The sequence below is a fragment of the Arachis hypogaea genome, chromosome 12, assembly GCF_003086295.3.
Source record: "Arachis hypogaea cultivar Tifrunner chromosome 12, arahy.Tifrunner.gnm2.J5K5, whole genome shotgun sequence".
In the NCBI taxonomy this organism is placed as follows: domain Eukaryota; kingdom Viridiplantae; phylum Streptophyta; class Magnoliopsida; order Fabales; family Fabaceae; genus Arachis; species Arachis hypogaea.
This window is the reverse complement of record NC_092047.1, coordinates 66,967,932-66,985,139: the sequence shown is the minus strand read 5'-3', so window position 1 is coordinate 66,985,139 and position 17,208 is coordinate 66,967,932. Positions and strand designations below refer to the sequence as shown.

Below are 17,208 nucleotides of genomic sequence, written 5' to 3'. Positions count from 1 at the left end.
TTTTCTGATTTTTTTCTTCTTCTTCTTATTTACCATTGCAATGAACTCTTCTTCACCACTGCAATGAACCCCGACACTAACAGCAACTACCAGGGTCTGGATCGAGACTACCCACGAACGATTGCAACTGTCAGATCCTGGATCGAGATTATTCCGCACCCCTCCTCACTGCGCCACTAAAATTTGTGATGTTCTATAAATATTTTGAAACAACATATCTATAACGAATCTTGAATCTCTCTAACAAACTTCAGCTGCAAATGGCTGCGGCAATTGCATCATATACTTATATGGCATAAACCAACAAAATAATAGTAAACAAATATATAAGGAAAAAAAAACTCGGGAGTCCTTAAGAAGTTTAATTTCACCACTAAATTAACGCGTGAACGCTCCATACATAACCATGTAAAAGCAACGAGTTTTTTTTTCAAACACAATTGACAGATTAAAACTTTGGGGAATTTCAATCATCGATTCATGGACACTTAATTCCAATTTTACACTTACACACAAGAATGAAAGACTAAAGTGAAAAATGTGAAAAATAAAAGTAAAAAAGAAACAGTTATCAAAGAACCTGCAATTGGCGAAGAAGAGAAGCACAGGTAATGCGAGAAAGGGTAGAAGGAATGAGGCATTGCCGCCATTGTTGGAAGAGAAAGTTGAAGAAATCGGAAAGAGCAACGGTTACTGAAAATCATAGTAATGGGTTAATGATTAATATTGGGTTATTCTTGTAATAAATAAGAGATATAGTACTGATGTTATAATAATAGACTAAGGGTGTTTTTGCAAAAAAAAAAAGATATAATTGTGTTAGACAAACATTAAGAGGGACCAACGTAAATGCCACCGCGACAATTAATTAATACTAAATAAGACAAGTTCTAACTGTTTTTTTTGTCTACCTAATACAAATTCGCCCATCTCCTTAGTTATATCAAAGACATTTATTATTATTTCTCTGCTAGAGTTTCAACTTGCTCTTTTTTTTTTCGTCTTTGTTGCTGCCGTGGAAGGAGGCCCGCTAACCTTGCAAGGTAGTGGACTTCCTCTTCTCTCTTCCACTTTTTTATTTTATTATCATCTTTCTTTTTTCTTCCGTTTTCTTTCATCTGTCTTCCTTTTTCTTTGTTTCTATTTCTTTCTAACGTTTTTTCCTTTCCTCTGTCCCCTCTTCTTTCATCTCTTACCCCTTCCTTCTTTATTTCTATCATCTCATTTTTTTTATCTTTCAGTTTATTTTAGTTTCTATTTTTTTAGCATCTTTATATGGTGTTTTTTTTTCTTTTGTGTTGTTTCATTGTTCTCTCTTTTTTATGGGTGATGCGGATATATTAGTATAAATCTACTAAATTTTGGAAGATAAACTGAAATTTACTTTTTGTTTATAGAAATATATTTAGACCAAATAATTTAGTTTTAAGCAGAAAAAACAGATATTTCAACATATTACATCATTTTTTATATTGATTTAGAAATTATAAAAACTCAGATCCATCTATATTTCTATTATTTATTAAGATTATTTGAGATTGAACTTTAGATATAAAATATATCTAATTCTTTTCTCTAAATTTAGATCTAATTTATCTCTATTTTCTATAAGTGACGTATAACTTTTTTTAATGAATGAAATATTTTTTCTGTAAAAGAAATCATTTAAAATATAAAGAACGAGATTCTAACCCATTTCCATTATTATAACAAATTACACATAAACCACTCTACAACTTATTAATTTTTGGTTGCATTGCAAACAAAAAAAAATACATATTCAATTCTTTTTTCTCGTTTGTTATTTCATTTATATTTTTACTATTTAATCAATGTTCTTTTATTATCATAATTTATTATCTTTTTTCCAAACTAACCGATGATAAAAATTAGAAGATCAGAGTATTGATTAAATTATTTTTTTAGTGTTCTTAACATTTTATTTCATGTTTAACTATGAGTCTTGATTAAACTTGAGTTCATATAAATATCTAAAATAAACGGCCTGCTACACATCCATGTAACTATGTAACTAAGTTGGCCCAAACCTAAAACAACTAACATGCTTCCCAATCTCATTAAATAAACGTCACTTCCACGCGCCCCATACAAACGAAACGACTACTTCATTCGCGCTTCATTATGAAAAAACGTTCATTCTTCTTCAACACACACGAAAATGCTCCGTCTCTTCGAATCTCTCTCAAAATCACTCAAAGTCACATTCTCTACAGAAACCACTATTGGAAAGTGATGAGCGGATAATTTATACGCTTTTTGGCATTGTTTTTATATAGTTTTTAGTATGATTTGGTTAATTTTTAGTATATTTTTATTAGTTTTTAAATAAAAATCAAATTTCTAGACTTTACTATGAGTTTGTGTATTTTTCCGTGATTTTAGGTAATTTCTGGCTGAAATGGAAGGACTTGAGCAAAAATCAAATTCAGAGGCTGAAGAAGGACTGCAGATGCTGTTGGATTCTGACCTCCCTGCACTCAAGTGGATTTTCTGGAGCTACAGAAGTCCAAATGGCGCGCTCTCAATTGCGTTGGAAAGTAGACATCCAGGGCTTTTCAGCAATATATAATAGTCCATACTTTGCCCGAGTTTAGATGACGCAAACTGGCGTTCAACGCCAGCTTTCTGCCCTATTCTGGAGTTAAATGCCAGAAATAGGTTTCAAAGCAGAATTAAACGCCAGAAACAGGTTACAAACTGGCGTTTAACTCCAAGGAAGACCTCTACACGTGAAAGCTTCAATGCTCAGCCCAAGCACACACCAAGTGGGTCCGGAAGTGGATTTCTGCATCATTTACTCATTTCTGTAAACCCTAGTAATTAGTTTAGTATAAATAGGACTTTTTACCATTGTATTTATATCTTCGGATCATCTTGGTTCTTCTGGTTCCCTCTCTGGGGGCCGAAGCCAACGACCACCATTATCACTTTTGTATTTTCAACGGTGGAGTTTCTACACACCATAGATTAAGGTGTGGAGCTCTGCTGTTCTTCATGAATTAATGCAAAGTACTATTGTTTTTCTATTCAACTCAAGCCTATTTCTTCTCTAAGATATACACTCATTCTTCAAGCTGAAGAAGGTGATGATCCGTGACACTCATCATCATTCTCACCTATGAACGCGTGCCTGACAACCACTTCTGTTCTACTTGCAATAGCTTGAGTGCGTATCTCTTAGCCTCCTGGTTCATGACGCATGGTTGCCTCGCCTAACAACCGAGCCTTCCATTCCATGAGATCAGAGTCTTCGTGGTATAGGCTAGAAGCAATTGGCAGAATTCCTGAGATCCGAAAAGTCTAAACCTTGTCTGTGGTATTCCGAGTAGGGTCTGGGAAGGGATGAATGTGATGAGCTTCAAACTCGCGAGTGTTGGGCGTAGTGACAGACGCAAAAGGATCAATGGATCCTATTCCAACATGATCGAGAACCAACAACTGATTAGCCGTGCGGTGACAACGCATTTGGACCATTTTCAGTGAGAGGACGGGAGGTAGCCATTGACAACGGTGAAACCCAACATAAGCTTGCCATTGAAAGGAGTTTGAATGATTGGAAGAAGGCAATAGGAAAGCAGAAGTTTAGGAGGAACAAAGCATCTTCATACGCTTATCTGAAATTCATGCATGTGTTCTTCATGATCTTCAAGTTGTTCTTGATAATTTTCTATGTTTGATCTTTAATTTTTCTTGTTTTGTGTCTTTTCTTGTTTCTCATATGCATTTTCAATTTATTAGTGTCTCAACATTAAAAATTTTTAAAGTTTGGTGTCTTGCATGTTTTTCTTTTCTTAAAAAAATTTTCAAAAATAAGTTCTTGGTGTTCATCTTGACATTCAAAGTGTTCTTGGTCTTCATCTTGACATTCAAAGCGTTCTTGCATGCATTGTGTGTTTTGATTCATAATTTTCATGTTTTGAGTCTTTTGGTTGTTTTCCTCTTTTTTCATTAAAAATTCAAAAATAAAAAAATATCTTTCCCTTTTTCATCTCATAAAATTCAAAAATTTGAGTTGACTTTTTCAAAAAATTTTTAAAATCTAGTTGTTTCTTATGAGTCAAATCAAATTTTCAATTTAAAAATTCTATCTTTTTCAATTCTTTTTCAAAAATCAAATCTTTTTCATTTTTTCTTTCATAATTTCGAAATTTTCAAAATTTATTTTCAAAATCTTTTTCTTATTTCTATTTCATATTTTCAAAATCCTTGCTAACAATTAATGTGATTGATTCAAAAAAATTTTAAAGTTTGTTACTTGCCTATTAAGAAAGGTTCAATCTTTAAATTTTAAAATCATATCTTTTTGTTTCTTGTTAGTCAAGTAACCAACTTTAATTTTCAAAATCAAATCTTTTTAAATTTCTTTTTCAAATATTTTTCAAAATAAATTTCGATCACATCTTTTTCAAAATCAATTTCAAAATCTTTTCTAACTTCTTATCTTTTCAAAATTTAATTTTCAAATCTTTTTCAATTAATCTTATCTTTTTGCTTGATTCTTATCTTTTTTAAAACCACCTAACTAATTATCTCTCTCTAATTTTCGAAAATCACCTTCCTCTTTTTCAAAATTCCTTTTTAATTAACTATTTGTTTTAAATTTTAATTTAATTTAATTTCATTTTTAAGATTTTCGAATTTTAACTTTAATTTTAAATTAAAAAAAACAAAAAAAATATTTTTTTCTTTTCAATTATTTTCGAAAATTCTTCTCTCTCACCTCCTTCTAATTATTTATTTATCTACTAACACTTCCCTTCTTCTTAAAAATTCGAACCCTCTCCCTCTTTCTGTGTTTGAATTTCTTTTCTTCTTCTACTCACATAAAGGAATCTCTATACTGTGACATAGAGGATTCCTCTTCTTTTCTGTTTTCTTCTTTTTCATATGAGCAGGAACAAGGATAAGAACATTCTTGTTGAAGCTGATCCTGAACCTGAAAGGACTCTGAAGTGGAAGCTAAAGGAAGCTAAAGCACAACTCTCTGAAGAAAATCTGACAGAAATTTTCGAAAAAGAAGGAGACATGGCCGAAAATAATAACAATGCAAGGAAGATGCTTGGTGACTTTACTGCACCAAATTCCAATTTACATGGAAGAAGCATCTCAATCCCTGCCATTGGAGCAAACAATTTTGAGCTAAAGCCTCAATTAGTTTCTCTGATGCAACATAACTGCAAGTTTCATGGACTTCCATCAGAAGATCCTTTTCAGTTCTTAACTGAATTCTTGCAGATCTGTGATACTATTAAGACCAATGGGGTTGACTCCGAGGTCTACAGGCTTATGCTTTTCCCGTTTGCTGTAAGAGACAGAGCTAGAATATGGTTGGACTCTCAACCTAAGGATAGCCTGAACTCTTGGGATAAGCTGGTCACGGCTTTCTTAGCCAAGTTCTTTCCTCCTCAAAAGCTTAGCAAGCTTAGAGTGGATGTTCAAACCTTCAAACAGAAAGAAGGTGAATCCCTCTATGAAGCTTGGGAGAAATACAAGCAACTGACCAAAAAGTGTCCTTCTGACATGCTTTCAGAATGGACCATCCTGGATATATTCTATGATGGTCTGTCTGAATTATCTAAGATGTCATTGGACCATTCTGCAAGTGGATCCATTCACCTAAAGAAAATGCCTGCAGAAGCTCAGGAACTCATTGACATGGTTGCAAATAACCAGTTCATGTACACTTCTGAAAGGAATCCTGTGAGTAATGGGACACCTCAGAGGAAGGGAGTTCTTGAAATTGATACTCTGAATGCCATATTGGCTCAGAATAAAATATTGACTCAGCAAGTCAATATGATTTCTCAGAGTCTGAATGGATTGCAAGCTGCATCCAACAGTACTCAAGAGGCATCTTCTGAAGAAGAAGCTTATGATCCTGAGAACCCTGCAATAGCAGAGGTGAATTACATGAGGGAACCCTATGGAAATACCTATAATCCCTCATGGAGAAATCATCCAAATTTCTCATGAAAGGATCAACAAAAGCCTCAACAAGGCTTTAATAATGGTGGAAGAAACAGGTTTAGCAATAGCAAGCCTTTTCCATCATTCACTCAGCAACAGACAGAGAATTCTGAGTAGAATTCATCTAGCTTAGCAAATATAGTCTCTGATCTATCTAAGGCCACTCTAAGTTTCATGAATGAAACAAGGCCCTCCATTAGAAATTTGGAGGCACAAGTGGGCTAGCTGAGTGAAAGAGTCACTGAAACTCCTCCCAGTACTCTCCCAAGCAATACAGAAGAGAATCCAAAAAGAGAGTGCAAGGCCATTACCTTGCTTGGTGTGGCCGAACCCAAAGAGGAGGAGGAGGGCGTGAATCCTAGTGAGGAAGACCTCCTGGGACGCTCAGTGATCAATAAGGAGTTTCCCTTTGAGGAACCAAAGGAATCTGAGGCTCATCTAGAGACCATAGAGATTCCATTGAACCTCCTTTTGCCCTTCATTAGCTCTGATGAGTATTCATCCTCTGAAGAGGATGAAGACATTACTGAAGAATAAGTTGCTAAATACCTTGGTGCAATCATGAAGCTGAATGCCAAATTATTTGGTAATGAGACTTGGGAAGATGAACCTCCCTTGCTCACCAATGAACTGAATGCATTGGACAGGCATAAATTACCTCAAAAGAAACAGGATCCTGGTAAATTTCTTAATTTCCTGTAGCATAGGCACCATGACCTTTGAGAAGGCTCTGTGTGACCTGGGGTCAGAAATAAACTTAATGCCACTCTATGTAATGGAGAAACTTGGGATCTTTGAGGTACAAGCTGCCAGAATCTCATTAGAGATGGCAGACAACTCAATAAAACAGGCTTATGGACTAGTAGAGGACATGCTAGTAAAGGTTGAAGGCCTTTATATCCCTGCTGATTTCATAATCCTAGACACTGGGAAGGAAGAGGATGAATCCATCATCCTTGGAAGACCCTTCCTAGCCACAGCAAGAGCTGTGATTGATGTGGACAGAGGAGAATTGGTCCTTCAACTGAATGAGGACAACCTTGTGTTTAAAAATCAAGGATCTCCTTCTGTAACCATGGAGAGGAAGCATGAAAAGCTTCTCTCACTGCAGAGTTAACCAAAGCCCCCACAGTCAAACTTTAAGTTTAGTGTTGGGAGGCCACAACCAAAATCTAAGTTTGGTGTTGAACCCCCACATTCAAACTCTAAGTTTGGTGTTGGGAGGTTCCAACAATGCTCTAAACATCTGTGAGGCTCCATGAGAGCTCACTATCAAGCTATTGACATTAAAGAAGCGCTTGTTGGGAGGCAACCCAATGTTATTTAATTATATCTATTTATTTTCTATTGTTATTTTATTTTTTTTAGGTTGATCATGTGGAGTCACAAAAACTACTGAAAAATAAAAAACAGAATGAAAAACAGCTTTAAAAACAGCTCACCCTGGAGGAAGAGCTTACTGGCGTTTAAACGCTAGTAAGAAGCATCAAACTGGCGTTTAACGCCAGAAAGAAGCATCAAGCTGGCATTAAATGCAAGAAATAAGCACCAGACTGGTGTTTAACGCCAGAACAGAGCATGGAAGTGGCGTTAAACGCCAGAAACAGGCTACATTTGGGCTTTTAACGCCAAAAACAGGCAGCAGTCTGGCGTTAAACTCCAGTATTGCATACAAAGGGCGTTTTGCACGCCTAATTGGAGCAGGGATGTTAAGTCCTTGACCCCACTGGATCTGTGGACCCCACAAGATCCTCACCTACTCCACCTCTTTTTCTCTCCTCTTCTCCCCTCTTCCCCAAATCCCTTCACCAATCACCTCAATCACTCTTCCCCATCACCTCTTAACCACTCACATCCCTCCACTCTTCCCCATAAACCCCACCTACCTCTAAAATTCAAACTATTTTCCCTCCCAAACCCAACCCTAATGGCCAAACCCTAAACCTCCCCCCACTCCTATATAAACCCCTCATTCCTTCTTCATTTTCACACAACACAACCCTTTCTTCTTCCCCTTGGACGAATACACACCTCTCTCCCTCTCCTCCATTTTTTCTTCTTCTTCTCCTTCTTTCTTTCTTCTTTTGCTCGGGGACGAGCAAACATTTTAAGTTTGGTGTGGTAAAAGCATTGCTTTTTGTTTTTCCATAACCATTAATGGCACCTAAGGCCAGAGAAACATCAAGAAAGAGGAAAGGGAAGGCAATTGCTTCCACCTCTGAGTCATGGGAGATGGAGAGATTCATCTCAAAGGTCCATCAAGACCACTTCTATGAAGTTGTGGCCAAGAAGAAAGTGATCCCTGAGGTTCCTTTCAAGCTAAAAAAGAATGAGTATCCGGAGATCCGACAAGAGATTAGAAGAAGGGGTTGGGAAGTTCTCACCAACCCCATTCAACATGTCGGGATCTTAATGGTTCAAGAGTTATATGCAAACGCATGGATCACTAGGAACCATGATCAAAGTGTGAACTCGAATCCAAAGAATTGGCTTACAATGGTTTGGGGGAATTACTTAGATTTCAGTCCGAAAAATGTAAGGTTGGCGTTCAACTTGCCAATGATGCAAGAAAACGCACGCCCCTACACTAGAAGGGTCAACTTTGATCAAAGGTTGGACCAAGTCCTCATAGACATATGTGTGGAAGGAGCTCAATGGAAAGTTGACTCAAGAGACAAGCCGATTCAATTGAGAAGACTGGACCTTAAGCCTGTAGATAGAGGATGGTTGGAGTTTATTCAACGCTCAATCGTTCCTACTAGCAACCGGTCTGAAGTTACTATGGATCGGGCCATCATGATCCATAGTATCATGATTGGGGAGGAAGTAGAAGTTCATGAGATTATACCTCAAGAACTCTACAAGGTGGCTGACAAGTCCTCCACTTTGGCAAGGTTAGCCTTTCCTCACCTTATTTGCCCCCTCTGCAATTCGGCTGGAATTGACATAGAGGGAGATGTCCTCATTGATGAGGACAAGCCCATCACTAAGAAAAGGATGGAACAAACAAGAGATAATGGACCTCAACAAGAGCATGAGAAAATTCCTCACCATGAAATCCCTGAGATGCCTCAAGGGATGCACTCCCCTCCACAAAACTATTGGGAGCAGATCAACACTTCCCTAGGAGAATTAAGCTCCAACATGGGACAACTAAGAATGGAGCACCAAGAGCACTCCATCATCCTCCATGAGATTAGAGAAGATCCAAGAGCTATGAGGGAGGAGCAACAGAGACAAGGAAGAGACATAGAGGAGCTTAAGAGCACCATTAGTTCTTCAAGAAGAGGAAGACGTCACCCTCACTAAGGTGGACCCATTCTTTAATCTCCTTGTTCTTATTTTTCTATTTTTCGTTTACTATGCTTTATGTTTAATTATGTTTGTGTCTTTATTACATGATCATTAGTGTTTAAGTGTCTATGTCTTAAAGCTATGGATGTCCTATGAATCCATCACCTCTCTTAAATGAAAACTGTTCTAAAAACAAAAGAACAAGAAGTACATGGTTTCGAATTCATCCTTGAAACTAGTTTAATTATTTTGATGTGGTGACAATACTTTTTGTTTTCTGAATGAATGCTTGAACAGTGCATATGTCTTTTGATATTGTGGTTTATGAATGTTAAATATGTTGACTCTTGAAAGAATGATGAAAAAGGAGAAATATTATTTGATAATCTGAAAAATTATAGAAATGATTCTTGAAGCAATAAAAAGCAGTGAAGAACAAAGCTTGCAGAAAAAAATGCGAAAAAAAAGAAGAGAAAAGAAAAATGGCGAAAAAAAAGAGAAAGAAAAAGAAAAAGCAAGCAGAAAAAGCCAAAAGCTCTTTAAACCAAAAGGCAAGAGCAAAAAGCCAATAGCCCTTAAAACCAAAAGGCAAGGGTAATAAAAAGGATCCAAGGCTTTGAGCATCAGTGGATAGGAAGGCCTAAAGGAATAAAATCCTGGCCTAAGCGGCTAAACCAAGCTGTCCCTAACCATGTGCTTGTGGCGTGAAGATGTCAAGTGAAAACTTGAGACTGAGCGGTTAAGGTCAAGGTCCAAAGCAAAAAAAGAGTGTGCTTAAGAACCCTAGACACCTCTAATTGGGGACTTTAGCAAAGCTGAGTCACAATCTGAAAAGGTTCACCCAGTTATGTGTCTGTGGCATGTATGTATTCGGTGGTAATACTGGAAAACAGAGTGCTTAGGGCCACGGCCAAGACTCATAAAGTAGCTGTGTTCAAGAATCAACATACTGAACTAGGAGAATCAATAAAACTATCTAAAATCTAAGTTCCTATAGATGCCAATCATTCTGAACTTCAATGGATAAAGTGAGATGCCAAAACTATTCAAGAGGCAAAAAGCTACTAGTCCCGCTCATCTGATTGGAGCTAAGTTTCATTGATATTTTGGGATTTATAGTATATTCTCTTCTTTTTATCCTATTTGATTTTCAGTTGCTTGGGGACAAGCAACAATTTATGTTTGGTGTTGTGATGAGCGGATAATTTATACGCTTTTTGGCATTATTTTTATATAGTTTTTAGTATGATTTAGTTAGTTTTTAGTATATTTTTATTAGTTTTTAAATAAAAATCACATTTCTGGACTTCACTACGAGTTTGTGTGTTTTTCTGTGATTTCAGGTAATTTCTGGCTGAAATTGAGGGACTTGAGCAAAAATCAAATTCAGAGGCTGAAGAAGGACTGCAGATGCTGTTGGATTCTGACCTCCCTGCACTCAAGTGGATTTTCTGGAGCTACAGGAGTCTAAATGGCGCGCTCTCAATTACGTTGGAAAGTAGACATCCAGGGCTTTTCAGCAATATATAATAGTCCATACTTTGCCCGAGTTTAGATGACGCAAACTGGCGTTCAACGCCAGCTTTCTGCCCTATTCTGGAGTTAAATGCCAGAAATAGGTTTCAAAGCAGAATTAAACGCCAGAAACAGGTTACAAACTGGCGTTTAACTCCAAGGAAGACCTCTACACGTGAAAGCTTCAATGCTCAGCCCAAGCACACACCAAGTGGGTCCGGAAGTGGATTTCTGCATCATTTACTCATTTCTGTAAACCCTAGTAATTAGTTTAGTATAAATAGGACTTTTTACCATTGTATTTATATCTTCGGATCATCTTGGTTCTTCTGGTTCCCTCTCTGGGGGCCGAAGCCAACGACCACCATTATCACTTTTGTATTTTCAACGGTGGAGTTTCTACACACCATAGATTAAGGTATGGAGCTCTGCTGTTCTTCATGAATTAATGCAAAGTACTATTGTTTTTCTATTCAACTCAAGCCTATTTTTTCTCTAAGATATACACTCATTCTTCAAGCTGAAGAAGGTGATGATCCGTGACACTCATCATCATTCTCACCTATGAACGCTTGCCTGACAACCACTTCTGTTCTACTTGCAATAGCTTGAGTGCGTATCTCTTAGCCTCCTGGTTCATGACGCATGGTTGCCTCGCCTGACAACCGAGCCTTCCATTCCATGAGATCAGAGTCTTCGTGGTATAGGCTAGAATCAATTGGCAGAATTCCTGAGATCCGAAAAGTCTAAACCTTGTCTGTGGTATTCCGAGTAGGGTTTGGGAAGGGATGAATGTGATGAGCTTCAAACTCGCGAGTGTTGGGCGTAGTGACAGACGCAAAAGGATCAATGGATCCTATTCCAACATGATCGAGAACCAACAACTGATTAGCTGTGCGGTGACAGCGCATTTGGACCATTTTCAGTGAGATGACGGGAGGTAGCCATTGACAACGGTGAAACCCAACATAAGCTTGCCATGGAAAGGAGTATGAATGATTGGAAGAAGGCAATAGGAAAGCAGAAGTTTAGGAGGAACAAAGCATCTTCATACGCTTATCTGAAATTCTCACCAATGAATTACATAAGTATCTCTATCCTATTTTATATTTTATTCATCTTTTAATTATCAATTCTCTATAACCATTTGAATCCGCCTGACTGAGATTTACAAGATGACCATAGCTTGCTTCAAGCTGACAATCCCCGTGGGATCCACCCTTACTCACGTAAGGTTTATTACTTGGATGACCCACTGCACTTGCTGGTTAGTTGTGCGGAGTTGTGATAAAGAGTTGAGATTACAATTGTGCGTACCAAGTTTTTGGCGCCGTTGCCGGGGATTGTTCGAGTTTGGACAACTGACGGTTCATCTTGTTGCTCAGATTAAGTAATTTTATTTTTAATTTTAAGCTTTTTATTTTTTATTATTCTTATTTTCGAAAAAAAATTTTATAAATTATTCTATGTTCTTTAAAATTTTTAAGAAGGAATTCTAGAGTTTCTTCATAATCTGTTGAAGCCTGATGCCAAGGCATCTTAGGCTAGTTTCACTAGCATTTTTCTGTTAGTTTTAGTTGTCTTATGCATTTTCTTGAGCTTAAAGTAACCAAGAATGGTTAAATGAATAACAAAGCAATGAACCATCCAAACAGTATGATTTTGATGCAAAATCCATGAGTTTTAGTTATATTACTTGAATGCTATGAATGGAAGATTTCTCATGAAATTTTGCAAGACTTTGATGCAATTGTTTGGATGATTTCAGGGAAGAAGAGGCTAGGCAAGGAAGCAACAAAATCAATAAAGGAAGCTTAAATATCACATGTGGAGTTTAAGTTCCAGTTTAAGCCTAAACTGGAGCTTAAACGCCAGAATCATGAAGGCTAAGAAATGCTGGAACTGGCGTTTAACCTCCAGTTTAACCTTAAACTGGAAGTTAAACGCCAGAATGAGAATTTCACCAAGAGAGCATTTCCACGTTTAAGCTCCAGTTTAACCTTAAACTGGAGCTTAAATGTGTTCGACACAATTTCTCACCAGGAAGCATCTCCACGTTTAACCTCCAGTTTAACCTTAAACTGGAGGTTAAACGCCAGAAGTAAGAAAGGCACCAGGAGCATTTCCACGTTTAAGCTCCAGTTTAACCTTAAACTGGAGCTTAAACGTGTTCGACTATTTCCCTCCTCCAGGGTTGCTTTCTCATTTCCACGTTTAAGCTTCAGTTTAACCTTAAACTGAAGCTTAAACGTGTTCGACCCAATTGCTCCTCCAGGGTTGCTTTCTTCATTTCCACGTTTAAGCTTCAGTTTAACCTTAAACTGAAGCTTAAACGTGTTCGACATTTCACACTCCTGGGTTGCTTTCTTCCATTTCCACGTTTAAGTTTCAGTTTAACCTTAAACTGAAACTTAAACTTCAACTTAAACGCCACTTTTTGAAAGGGGTTTCTGGGCCAAATATATTGAAGTTTAAGTAGCATTTGAGCACAAACATTAACTTGAACATATTATGGTATGAAACCCAATTGAATGTCATGGTTTATGGGATTGGGCCTGAAGGATTGATGAGTCTGGAGCTTCAATTTGTTGAGTCTTGTGTCATTACTTGTTTATCACTAAGTTTGCTCAATGAATGTTACAGAATTGGATCACAGCCTCATCAGGATTATGGACCATAAACCCAAAGTAAAAGGAAATCAGGGAAAGGCCTCAAAGCCCAAGAAACACAACAGAAGCTCAATTTAGAAAGTGTATAAATAGGATAGAATTTAAGTTAGTTAGGAGAAGTTTTTACACACAGAGAACTTTGGATCATTTTCCTTTAGTTTTGTAATTGAATTCAGAGCTATGACTCACTAAACCCCTTTCATTGGGTTAGGGAGCTCTATTGTAATTCAATGAATCAATAATAGTTTTATCTTCTTCTTCAATCTTTTCTCTTGAATTTTGTTAGAAAGCTTCTCGATCTAATTCCATTGGGTAGTTGTCTTGGGAAAGAAACTGCCCATAATTGGAATCCTTCGGAACCTTGGGAAAGGAATGGAGGATTCATGCTAGAGAAGCTTTCTCACAGTGAATTGGATTGGGGTTTGGATGGATATTGTGACATGTAATCCTACCAAATTGTGGTTCATGAAACTGTGTGGTATAATCAGTGATCGAGCATCATCTCTTCTTATGAACATTTAAACCAAGGGATTGGGAATTTGTTTGTTTTTAGAGAGAATTGGTGAGCCAAGGGATTGGGATCCAATCATATAAGATTGCCAAGCAAAATTCAATGAATGCATTGGTTGAGGAAGGGATAAAAGTTGTTTTGATTCGGAGATCTCAATATCTCCTAACACCCAATGAACTCCCCATTTCTGATTTACCACTTTCTCTTTACATTCTGCAATTAAATTCATGCAATCACCCCCATCCCTTTTAATTTTAGCAATTTAGCTTCTCGCTCTTTAATTCATGCAATTTTACATTCCGCAATTCTCATCTAAATCTTGATTCCGCTCAACTAGAACATACTTCTAATCCGAATTGCTCACTCAACCAATCCTTGTGGGATTCGACCTCACTCTATTGTGAGTTTTTACTTGACGATAACTGGTGCACTTGCCGGAAGGAATTTTGCCGATCGTGCAATTTCCTAAATCGTAGCATAACAAGTTTATGCGCATCAAGTTTATGGCGCCGTTGCCGGGGATTGGTTTTCGATTGACAATTCTCAAATTGGAAGTTAACTAGATTGAGCATTTTTCTTGCTTTGTTAATTCAGTTCAAGTTACTTGTTGAATTTTAATTTCTGCACTCTGTTACATGCTTTCTTTCTTTATGCCTTTAAATTCAAGCAACTAACTCACTGACTCACTAACTATTTGAATTAATTCCTCAACTGCTCTAACCATACTCTTCCATTAACCAAGAGTATTTCACTTGTTTGGTGCCTGTGCTGTGTTCTTGTATGACAGGTAGGAGAGGAGAGACATCAACTCCTCCATATACCGAACCAGAGAGGACCCTTCATAGAATTAGAAGGGAAGCAAGAGGGAAGAGAGTACTGAGAGAAGAGGAATCTGAAGGAGAATCTGAGGATAATTTTGAGGAAGCTTTAGATCTCAACATGGATAGAGAAGTTCACAACCATGAGAGGGCTGATGGAAACAATGCCATTCCTGAGAGGAGAGTTCTTGGTTCATACATAAACCCAACCTCTGGGAATTGTGGTAGCAGCATTCAGAAACCACCCATTCAGGCCAACAATTTTGAACTCAAACCACAGCTAATATCACTTGTGGAGGATCATTGTTCATTTGGTGGGAGTGCTAATGAAGATCCAAACCAACATCTCACAAAATTCCTGAGAATTTGCGACACTGTGAAGTCCAATGGAGTCCAGGAAGATACCTATAAACTGCTCTTGTTCCCATTTTCACTTAGGGACAAGGCAGCTAAGTGGCTGGAATCATTCCCAAGGGGGAGCCTAACAACCTGGGATGAGGTGGAAAGCAAGTTTCTGGCACGTTTCTACCCCCCACAAAAGGTCAATAGGCTTCGATCTGAGGTTCAGACTTTTAGACAACAAGATGGTGAAACTCTCTACGAGGCATGGGAGAGATTCAAGGATTTGACAAGGAAATGCCCACCAGACATGTTCCATGACTGGGTGCAATTGCATATTTTCTATGATGGACCTTCTTATGAATCAAGGAAGGCTGTAGACCATCATCAGGAGGTTCATTGAACAGGAAAAAGACTGTGGAAGAAGCCATTGAAGTGATTGAGACAGTGGCTGAGAATGAGTACTACTATGCTTCAGAGAGACACAACACTAAGGGAGTCATGGAGCTGAACCATGTTGATACAATTTTAGCCCAAAACAAGGTGTTTACCAAGCAACTAGCAGAGCTCACCAGGAAATTAGAAACAAAGCAAGTGGCTGCAATACACACACAAGATCAAGAGGAAGTAAGCACTGAAGGAGGTGATTGGGAAGAGGCCAACTATGTGGGAAACCAACAAAGGCAATCATATGATCCACATTCCAACACTTACAACCCAGGATGGAAAAACCACCCAAACTTTGGGTGGGGGAACCAACAAACCCAACCACAAAACCACAAACCTTACAACCATAACCAACACAACAATTCCACATACCAAAACTCCAACCAAAGATCATACCAAGCCACACAAAACACTTACTCCCAACCATCATATCATGGCCAAAATAATTAACCTACCCAACCTAATCCGAACCAACAATTTCAAGATCAATTAAACAGGATAGAAGGAATGCTTGCGACCATGAGTCAAGACATAACCGAATTGAAAGCCTTTAAGGAAGAAGTAAATTCTAACCTGCAAAACCAAGGAGCTGCCATCCAGAAGCTAGAAAATCAAATTGTGTATTTGTCTAAGCAAACCCCTGGGCCAAGCGTTTCTCATGCTGCCAAGGCTATTGCAAGGGAAGAATGTAAGGCCATAACCCTCAGAAGTGGAAAGAATCTAAAGGAGATCTCAAAGGAAACCACAGAGGATGAAGCAAAGGAAAATGTGAGAGACAAGGAACAAGGACAATCTTTTACACCGTCTGCAACAAAAGAAAAAGAAAAAGAGGTCCTGAAGCCTTATACACCTAAAGCACCATATCCTCAACGTTTGATGAAAAGTGAAAAGGATGGCCAATTCTCCAGGTTCTTGGAGGTTTTCAAGAAGCTTCAAATCAACATTCCGTTTGCTGAGGCAATAGAGCAAATGCCACTCTATGCAAAATTCTTAAAGGAATTAATGACCAAGAAGAGAAGCTGGAGAAATGAGGAAACTGTGTTGTTGACTGAAGAATGCAGTGCCATCATTCAACACAAATTGCCTCAGAAATTGAAGGATCCAGGCAGTTTCCAAATCCCCTGCATCATAGGAGAAGTCATGGTGGAGAAGGCCTTGTGTGACTTAGGGGCCAGTATCAATTTGATGTCTCTAACAATGATGAGAAGAATGAAGATTGAGGAAGCCAAACCAACAAGAATGGCCCTCCAATTGGCAGATCGAACTTTTAAATTCCCTCATGGGATAGTTGAGGATTTGTTGGTGAAAGTGGGAGATTTTATATTTCCTGCTGATTTTGTGGTGTTAGATATGGAGGAAGAAGCCAAAGCTTCAATAATTCTGGGAAGACCCTTCCTGGCTACTGCTGGAGCCATCATAGATGTACAAAAGGGTGAACTCACTCTTAGACTACATGACGAGAAATTGGTGTTTAACGTATTCAAGGCAATGAGCTATCCATCAGAATCACTAAAGGAATGCATGAGGGTGGATGTAGTGGACATTGCAATACAAGAAACCTTTGAGGAAACAACAAAGGTAGTGGCAGAGGAGAAGTTCACCAAGGATATTGAAGTTAGTGACATCA

At 37.9% G+C, this 17,208-nt stretch overlaps 2 non-coding genes across 2 annotated transcripts; both read right to left on the bottom strand.

Moving 5' to 3' along the window:
- Positions 1-5,439: 5,439 nt before the first annotated feature.
- LOC112731299 (small nucleolar RNA R71) lies at positions 5,440-5,547 on the bottom strand. The gene has a single exon (XR_003167084.1). It is a non-coding gene; the product is annotated as a small nucleolar RNA R71 (small nucleolar RNA).
- A 9,795-nt stretch (positions 5,548-15,342) lies between these two features.
- LOC112731258 (small nucleolar RNA R71) lies at positions 15,343-15,446 on the bottom strand. The gene has a single exon (XR_003167045.1). It is a non-coding gene; the product is annotated as a small nucleolar RNA R71 (small nucleolar RNA).
- Positions 15,447-17,208: the final 1,762 nt, after the last annotated feature.